This window comes from Panthera pardus, unplaced genomic scaffold, assembly GCF_024362965.1.
Source record: "Panthera pardus isolate Hobbes unplaced genomic scaffold, ASM2436296v1 HiC_scaffold_21, whole genome shotgun sequence".
Taxonomy (NCBI): Eukaryota; Metazoa; Chordata; class Mammalia; order Carnivora; family Felidae; genus Panthera; species Panthera pardus.
Genome location: NW_026526777.1, coordinates 45,367,341 through 45,376,819, shown reverse-complemented (window position 1 = coordinate 45,376,819; position 9,479 = coordinate 45,367,341). Strand labels below are relative to the sequence as shown.

Sequence of the window (9,479 nt, the reverse complement as noted above, 5' to 3'; positions counted from 1 at the left end):
ATTTTTCTTAGCATGTCAGCACGTTGGGTAACGTTATCTCCATTTTAAACAAAAGAAAACTAAAGCTCTGAGAAGGAAAATGTCTTCCTCAAATTCAAATACATTCAGCTGGTAAGTGGTGGGTTTGAGATTTAAGTCCTGGAAGGTCTAATTATTGTCCATGATTTCTTCAGTACATTGTGCCCCTTCTCACACAATCAAGAACCCCTCTGGTTGGTAATGGTCGTCATACACATTTCTCCTGCTGAGGCTATTTTGTCCACATCAGATGGTACAGTGGTTTGATTCTCCTACCTTTAAGAGGTGGAGTTTAATTCCTCTTAACTTGAGTGTGGCCTGAACTTAGTGACTTACATCCAACAAACAGAATATGGTGGAAGTAAAAGTTTGTGACAGCAAGATTAGGTCATTGAACGCATTAGGGCTGCCTTTTTGTTCTTCTCTTGGACCGCTTATTCTAGAAGAAGCCAGCTAGCATGTCGCACAGACCCTCAAGTGGCCCCATGGAGAGACCCTGTGGTAAAACGGAGGCTTCACAGCCAATGTCTTCACTGCAAGCCCATCAGAGACCTTGAACGAGAACCACCCATCTAAGCTGCTCCCAAATTCCCAACGCACAGAAACTGTGAGCTAACAATGTTTGTCATTTTAAGCTAAGTTTTGGGGAGGTAATGTATTATATAACAGTGGATAACTGAGGAGGAAGATGATATAGAATTTGAGGACCTTGCCCCAGGTCCTATGTGGGCCTTTGACAATAATTCACAGTTCTCTTCCTCAGGATATACTGGATCTGCCTGTAGCTACTCCTACAGCCCATGTTTCTGTTAAAGATGGTTGACTTTTCTGCAGATGAGACTCTAAGCCCACTCTTAAAAAAAATTTATTTATTTATTTATTTATTTATTTATTTATTTATGAGCGAGAAGGGGCAAGTGATTGAGGGTCAGAGAGAGAGGGCAGTAAGAGAGAGAGAAAGAGAAAGAGAGAAAGAAACGGGGCTCACCCAAAGCGGGGCGTGTGCTCACCAGATGTGGGCTCGTGCTCACCCAAAGTGGGGCCCAAGCTCACCTGATGTGGGACTCGAACTCACAACCCCACGAACCATGAGATCATGACCCAAGCCACAGTCAGATGTTTAACAACTGAGCCACCCTGGCGCCCTGTGAGTCCAGCTCTTAAATATTTGCCGGTGAATAGGAATCTGCATTATTGTCTGGTAGCCCAGAAGGCCACTTTAGACAAACTTGAAGGACTGTACTAGAATACTTGCTGGAGAGGCCAGTTAGGAATGGGAGTGGTAGGCACCTGTAGTCCCAACTACTTGGGAGGTTGAGGCAGGAGGATCACTTGAGCCCAGGAGCTCTGGGCTGTAGTGTGCTGTGTCAATTGGGTGTCCACACTGAGACTGGCATCAGTATGGTGACCTTCTAGGAGCAAATGACCACCATGTTGCCTAAGGAGGGGCGGACCAGCCCACACTGGCAACAGAGCAAGTCAAAACTCCTTTGCTAATCAGTAGTGAGATCGTGCCTGTGAATAGTCACTGCACTCCAGCCTGAGCAACAGGGTGGGAGCTTTTCTATAAAAAAAAGTATATATATATATGTGTGTGTGTGTGTGTGTGTGTGGTATGTGAAAAGAACCAACCTTGAGTGAAGGAAGATTTGTTAAAGCCCATTTAGGCCCACTGATGTTTGAGGCAGATGATAGACCCAAGAAGTTGTTAATGTTATCCATATATAGACCCTCCATGTTTTATCCCTGTATTAAATTGTTATAAGAAAGCAAAGAGCCTGGAACATGTTTTCTCATGCGTCATCCATAAGAATCTCCTTTTAAAACCATGCTTCTGTGCTTGCCCAAAACCCTGGCTGAGATATGTCTTCGAATGACAATTCAGCCAATACATATTCAGTGCTGGCTAGGTACTAAGTGCTACTTCAGGGGTTTGGGGTACAGCAATGAAGAAAACAGACAAAATCCCTGCCCTCATGAATCTTACAGTCTTGTGAGAGAGACAGAGAGCAAGTAAACAAGCAAATACGTAAGATGGTTCCAGAGGGTAAGTGCAATGCAGAGAAATAAAAAAGAGAGTGTGGTGCTGGGCCCAGGGGAGCCCCGGGGGAGAAGAGGCAGGGATGACTGCTCTGAGGGGACACTTGAGCAGAGAGACATGTGTTGAGAAGCTCCGTTGCCAACATTCCAGGCAGAGGCACAAGTCCTGTGGCAGGGATGAGTGTGGCTTCTATGAGGAAGAGCAAAATGACATTTGAGGATTTCTGTGTAAGGATTCACATAACAAATCCCCCTTGAGTTGCAGAGTTTCAGGAAAAGTTTGTCTCTGCTGACCAGTTTGTGTTCTTTTTGGCACAAAAATAACTTACGATGTCTCCCTTTCAGCCTGGGCTTCCAGAAAGCTCATAGCTAAATTCTGTACTGGCTGATGGTGGGTAATCATCTCATCTCAGGGGTCTGGGAGTAGCTGCTCACGCTGCTTCTTTATAGAGATAAATTCTCATTTGTCCTGGGCTTTCTTGGGGTATGCTTATGTTGTCACCCAGATGCCACCTCAAGCAGAGTTGAGAGGGGGTAGAAGAATTAAGGTATTAATATTGTCATTCAACAGATTTTCACTGGAAACAAGGAAGTAGAACAAAGTGGCAGATTTCATTGCCTTATTGATTCCTTGTACATTTATTACTTGTGTACCAGTTTCCAGAAACTGGGTGGGGATCTGTGTGGAAAGACGAGGAGGATGGTTCCTGCCCTCAATGTGTTCCCTCACATTCTAGAATGCAGCACAAACACAACAAGTAATTACAAACATCAGATATGAACTAGCACATGATGGGAGCCCAAAGAGGGAGGCAGCTCATCCCGGGGAGGACTCTGATGGAGGAGGGGGTCTGTGCATGGGGTCCCTGCCCCTCATGGTAGGAGAAAGGTCACATCAGCCCTTTCACCAGCCCCTGTCCAAGGAGGGTAGTGACTGGCAGAAGATATGGGCACCTTCTGGGATCAATCCTGCCCCAGGGCACTGGGGGTCTGGGCTACACAGCAAGAGATTTCCTGACAGGAAGAAAAAATAGATTGAAAATGTCTCAGCTCCACAAGTCGTATTTTTAATTGATTTGAACACAGACTCTTCAATCACGGTATTAATATTTAATTGTCCTGTCAGGTCAGATCCTTCCTGGTCAGACAGTTAAAAATGGCCTAAGACTGAGGAGGAAACTAGGTGGTGGGAGAGCATGAAATGAGGGAGGTGAGATGCTGGCACAGGGAAGCGGGGGATAAGATATGAGGGCCAAGGAGGAGCAGCCTGGCCCTGGGGTCTTGACAGGAAGAATTTCTAATTCACTCTCGCTCTGTCATTGTCCCTTCATTACATACATCTGTAAGCATAGCAGCACTTGTCTACAAGGCCGTTTGGGGAGCCATGTGGGAGTTCACACAACACAGAAGCCTGTAGGGAAAATGGAGGTTTCTTCATGGGGAGGAAGCTGAGAGGCTGGTCTTTTTGGAAGGATCCACAGGAACCAAGCATTCAAGCCCTTCAGTTTTCCTAAATTTGTGGGGGTGCTGACTGGGGTTTTGGGCTCCACCCCAGCCCAGGTGAAACCTGATTTACAGGCGTGTTCTTTTGAGAAACAGTGTCCATCTTGGCTGCCTGGCATCACAGCAACATGGAAAAATGACACGAGCACCATTTTAGGTGAACACACCCTCAGGAGCAGTCAGTCAACGTCTCCATACGACTCGTTCCAAGAGGCTATTATCAGGCAGGAGAAGAGAGGGATGGGAGAATTGGCTTTCAGTTCAGCCTCTGGCTTTATTTATACGTCCTTTTTAAAAACAGAATCTGGGAGGTAAGGCCTCTCCCCCCAGAACCAGAGGGAAAATTGAGTGCCCCCAACCGGGAGGGCCCCACAGTCTTTTCTGACCACTGCCAACTCCCTCCCTGAACGAATGTCTAACAAGTCTAGATAGTTGCAGAACATCGAGATGAGGTGATGTCCTATTTTCAGCAAGCTAAAGGAAAAACTTGAGTCATCTTTAGGAAAGGCTTTAATATCGCCTTCACCTCTCTGTGTGTCTTCTTGGATTGAGGCAATGGTTCTCATGGGGGAAGAAGCATCTGCTGGAAGGTGCCTTAGGAAATGTGTGGGTGCGTTTGGTTGTCTTAATGGTTGGGTTGGGATGCTCTCAGTGTTCAGTGGGGGAAAGGGCAGAGATGCTAGAAAGGCTGAATGGCTCTGGGTGGTGTCCCCCACCAAGAACGATCCTCTGTCTTGCATGACTCCTGGGTGCCCGTTGTGTGTGTTTGAGTGGAGAATGTGTTTGGGATGATCTGAGCGTAAACCTGAACTCTATTTTACTCATAAAGCATTTGTTGCACATTTTCAAATACACAAAGTTTTCCAGGAAAGCAACTGTTGTGGAAATCAAGGACGGACTGGATTTGGAGGTGGGGGGGGAGTACTTTACCAAGAGCTGTTCACCTTTTAGAAAAATCACATCCCTGATGGCAATGCCACTTGTGGTACCTGAGTTACCAGACTCACATACCTGTACCAGTCTGCATTCGCAACTGTCAGATTCACGGGAGCTTCTGTTCCTGCCCGGGGAGCATCTGATACTTTGTGCGGCTCTTAAAGTAATCACAACAAACCTTTATGTATTGAAACACACGCAATTAACATAAGCGATTTTCATTTTATTTCTCCTTTGTATTGCCATTAGGGCATTATACGGAGTTTTACAATTATGTGTAAGGTGGCTAATATTAGTTTAATATCAGGAATATAAAAGGGGAATTATAGAATATTTGTTTTTGGCAAGAGGCATTGGTTTTGATCTAGGTTCTAAACCAAGCTTGAGGTTACTGGTTTAGGTTTTACAACAGAAAACATCTTGAGAGAAGAACCAAGCAGGTGGTTTGTCAGGTATCAGACTCCCTGAGTCACATGCTACTCTGAGGCTCAGATGTTTCTGAGAACACAACCGTCTGCAAGCATTAGGCAGCTCATGGGAAAGAGTGAAGGGTCGGAGAAGCAAGAGCGCAAGGGTCCTGTGGGGCACCTTGGGGCACCTAAGTCACAAACCGGGACTTAGCTCCTGCTGACTGCTGCCTGCAGGAGTGTAGGCACGGTGTTGCTAGAGGTTTTTTTTTTTTTTTTTCTATTGGAAGCTGGCAAGCTGACATGTTGGCAGTTGCATTAGGTAGGGTAAGGCTAGTCTGCTCTAACAAAGGGAGCCAATACAATTGTCTTAAGGAACCAGGATGTTGATTTCTTCTGCAGGTCATGGTCAAGGCAAGGCCACAGCCCCCTCTGGGTGTCAGCAAGGAGAAGAGGGGAGAAGGCGTGGAAGAGAGTGTGTGAAGCATTATTAAGGTCCGGGCTCGGAAGTGGCCCATCTCAGTTCCACTGTGCCCATTTGGTGGGCAAATGTACAGCCATTGTCCTGCTGTAACACGGCCAGTGACCGCCAGTGTACCTCATTTAAACTTTTTAAAAATACATCATGTGGACCAATGCAGTACGGACCACATGGCTGGACTTGGCTCAAAGACTGCCAGTCCTGCCCTGCTGGCATTTATCATTTAGTCGGGGATTTAAGTTCCACACACAATTCACAATAGAGGAGGAAGGAGGAAGGTGGGTGACACAGGGTATTTAAGTTGGTGCAGGAGTGGCAAAGTCAAAGTAAACACTCTTAGATTGGAGGACAAGAATAGACCTTGAATGCTGGCAAGGGAGTTTTTGTTGAGGTTACCTGCCCCGCCTCAGGAAACCTTTCCTGACAAATCCCTCGGGGCCAGCCTCGGTGCTCCTGCGAAACACTCCCGATGAAATGCCAATCGCACTGACTTCTTGTCTGTTTTTGTCTTTCCATCTAGGCTGCAGTTATATTTTGCTCACTGTTATAGCCTCAGGATCTTTCAGACTCACTGGAATATGGTAGGTGCTCAACAAATACTTGATGAATGACTGAAAAACATCCTCAGAGCAGTGGACAATGAATGCATATTAGAGTCTGTGTGAGGCAACATCACAGTGTTTTGGTAGGAAGATTAATCTTGCTATCTTGCTTAGAAGGCCTGAGTAGCAGGACACAGAAAGACTGGGTTGCTTGCGAAGCACGCGGTGAGCGGGAGCAGAGATGTCCTGTGGGAAGGGATGGGCTTGGAAAGGCTGATGGATTTGGTGGGGGGTGGGGGTGGGGCGCAGTCTGAGTGAGGAGTGGAGAATGAGAAACTCTTGATTCTGGTGTTGACCTTCCCGTCTGAAACAGCACCAACAGAGGAGGCCGCTGTACCGGTCAGCCTGGGAAGGCCTGAATGGCGGAGACAGCAGTGAGCAGTGAGCCCTCGAGGGCTCTGTGTGCTACCGAATGGAGTTAAAATAGAAATGCTAGGAGAGGCATCTGGTTTAAGGAAGCATTTACGATGGGCTTTGAGGCCCGGCTAACATGAATACTCTGAAAAGGCAGCTCAGCTTCATTAATTGGCCAGGAATACAGTAAGAGTCCAATAAGTATTTTTATGAATGAAAGAATAAATTAAAAATGGGTGGATGGATGGATGGGTGGATGGATGGCTTTGGTTTGTATTAGACTCTTTGGAAAAATGATGAAGAAGACGACTGAGGATTCTTCCCAAGTTAGAAAGTTTTTGGTTGCTATGTCAGGCCTTGGCCTCTCGAGGCAGTTGAAGAGACACATAATCTCTGAGGAACAGGATTCTGCTGGACGGGATGGGGGGTTCAGGGAAAAGTCAGGTCACCTCTTCCCTGAGCCAGTGATTTAGCTGGATCTCGCCCCTGTGGCCAAGGATCAACCCAACTGCCAACCTTGTCAGTCACACCAGCCAGGCTGGGAAGGCTTCCGCACCACCAAATGTTGGCAGCCGGCCCTAGCATCCGCTGTAACATCCTCACGGTGGTAAAAGACACAGGTCTTCCATTGTGTGCAGGCGAGGGAGGCTGCGGATGGGGGCCCCAGACAGAGAGCAGATACATATGAGAGGAGGCAGCCTCCACAATCAAACAAAGGCTTGGCTGTGTTAGAGGATCCCTCAGGGAGTCAGATATTCAGATGATCAGGCTTGAGTTAAGGAAAAATCTTTCTCTGCAAATAGAGCAGGTGCCCGGAAGTCGGAGCACCAACTCAAGATGCTGTGGGAAGCAAAATTGAAAGGCCCAGGGTGGCTGGTAGTCAAGGTCATGGTGCCACCAAGCAGGCCTCGGGAGCTAGGGGTGAGGAAGAATTGGGCTTGGTTTTAGTCCCTGGACAAGGAGGCTATGAATGTGGCTGGAGGTAAAGAAGAGGCAGAGGATAATCGTGTTGAAGGAGAACTTAGAGATGAGAGGTCAGAAGTCTTGGGGTTTAAATTCAAACTTTACCAATTAGCAGTTGACCGTGAGTACATTTCCTTCTTTGTGCCCTCAGTTTTGCACCTGTTCTGCTCTGGCGCAGGATTGTTGAAGATGGCAGAGGAGAAATGGACGTGCCCAGAAGAGGAGCAGAGCCCCACACCACTGTGAAGGGCTTGGGCATCAGCGATCATGATTTCTCTGCATCTCCTCACGGTGCTCAACGAATATAAAACAGCAGCAGTTCCCAGCTCAGAGACCCCACCCTGAAATATTCCCCACCAAAGTCAAGCAGGCTGCAAATAACCTGAGGGAGCAATGATTTCCCCTCCCGAAGCCCTCGGGATCAATTAGAACTAATCAAAGATTTGGCCCAAGAATTATAAATTGGAATTGATATAAAGTACTTCACTTCCAAACACCTCATTCTTCCCAAAATGATGATTCAAATAATTGACATTCTGAATGAGACTGAAAAATGTGCTTTGGGAAGAAGATGAGACTCCTTTGCCGAACAATAGATTCAGTATTTTTGGAATGACTGAGAACAACAAAGATAAAATACCCAAACCTACCTCATGAGTCAGTCAAGCTAAAAAACCAGATGTTGCCATTATCCAAGTTAAGCGAACAATGCTTTCTTAATTATTTGTTCTAATCAGTCAAAGGTCAGCATGACCTAGGATCTGACTCTAAGTCTGCCGAAGAGAAAACACTTTAAAATTCAACTTTTGGATTTATGGTAGGTGCTCAATAAATATTTGTAGGATGAATGAGTGTGTAGGCTAAGAAAGCATTCATTGAAATAGGTCCTATAAGATCTAAGAGCAAGGGCTGGGAGGCACCCCTTGGCACCCTTGGCACTTGTCATTGGGCCCTGCACTCACACAAACTCAGGGCATGATGGGTGGGGGAAAGATCAGTTATTATGATCACATTCATCATTTATAAAAATCAGTAATACAAATTTGTCCTGGAAAATAGCTGAATAGTTATTTATTTATTTACTTATTTATTTAAAATGTTTATTTATTTTTGAGAGAGAGGGAGAGACAGAGAGACAGAGAGAGAGAGAGAGAGAGCATGAGCAGGGGAGGGGCAGGGAGAGGGAGACAGAGAATCCCAAGCAGGCTCCGCACTGTCAGCACAGAGCCCGACTCGGGGCTCAAACTCACTAACTGTGAGATCGTGACTTGAACAGGAGTTGGATGCTTAACTGACTGAGCCACCTAGGCACCCCCGCTGAGTATTTGAAGTAGGTCTCTCCTGCATCCTGAAATCTTGTTACTGTAATTACCCAAATCAATTCAACATCTACTGAGAAAGAGTGCAGATTGTTCAAGGATGAGAGGGAGCCATTCCTAATTCCCTGAGAATGGCAGTCTAGGTGGTGGTGGAGTTGGGGCCAGGGGCCCCAGAGGCTGGCAGAAGAGCTGGCTCTGGGCGTCAAACAGGCGTGACACTCCCCCCAGGTTGCTGCATCTTTCAATTATCGTAATACTTTCGAGAGTCACCCACGTTGCTTTATCAGTAGTTATCCAACTAGCATTCCATTATATGGATATACCACCATATGTTAAACTGTTTGCCAGTTGATGGGGATTTGAATAGTTTCCACTTTTCAGTGATTTGAATAGAGCTCCTATGAGCATTAAGAGTATAAGTCTTTGTGGACATATGCTTTCCTTTCTCTTGGATAAATACCTAAGAATGGGATTGCTGAGTGAAATGGTAAATGGATGCTTATCTTTATAAAATTCTGCCAAGTGTGTGCCATACCATTTTTTGCACGCCCATTGGCTATGTATGGAAGTTCCACACTCTTGTCAACACTTGGTGTGGTCGATTTATTTAACTTTATTTATTTATTTATTTATTTATTTATTTATTTATTTAAGTTTTAGCCATTCTGGTAGCTATGTAGTGGTATTTCATTGTGGTTTTAATTTGTATTTCCCTAGTGACTATTGATGTTGAACATATTTATCAAATGTGTACATATATTATATACAGCCTTATCAGATATATGCTTTACACATATTTTATTGCAGTCTGTGCTTTATCTGTTCATTTTTCTTACCACTATCATTTGAAGAGCAG

The 9,479-nt window shown here is 45.7% G+C and overlaps 1 long non-coding RNA gene across 1 annotated transcript; it reads left to right on the top strand.

The window, feature by feature from the left end:
• On the top strand, nucleotides 1–8,984 carry LOC109253822 (uncharacterized). The gene is made up of 3 exons (XR_002074548.2): nucleotides 1–111; nucleotides 5,906–5,966; nucleotides 7,456–8,984. It is a non-coding gene; the product is annotated as an uncharacterized LOC109253822 (long non-coding RNA).
• Nucleotides 8,985–9,479: the final 495 nt, after the last annotated feature.